Below are 315 nucleotides of genomic sequence, written 5' to 3' on the forward strand. Positions count from 1 at the left end.
TACCACGCTGCCCCATGGAAAGATGAAAATCCTACCCAAAACGAAGCTTGTCCCTACACATACATTGGCCAGCATGCGTATGCAGACTCAGAGGCCCAGGCAGGTATCTTTTTCCTTTTTTCATTTTGTTTAAAAAAAATTTACCATTGTTGTACTGTTCGGTACAGGCAGTATCAAATGTGTCAGTGAATACCGATACAAATCACCTGATACAGCCGATACTGAGCCGACACCTAAAACCATGTCCGCAACGTTACCCGCCTACATCCACATTTCAAAAGTTGAGAAACCCCCCTCCCTCCAAAGGCCCCAACG

Source organism: Telopea speciosissima, chromosome 8 (genome assembly GCF_018873765.1).
Source record: "Telopea speciosissima isolate NSW1024214 ecotype Mountain lineage chromosome 8, Tspe_v1, whole genome shotgun sequence".
In the NCBI taxonomy this organism is placed as follows: Eukaryota; Viridiplantae; Streptophyta; class Magnoliopsida; order Proteales; family Proteaceae; genus Telopea; species Telopea speciosissima.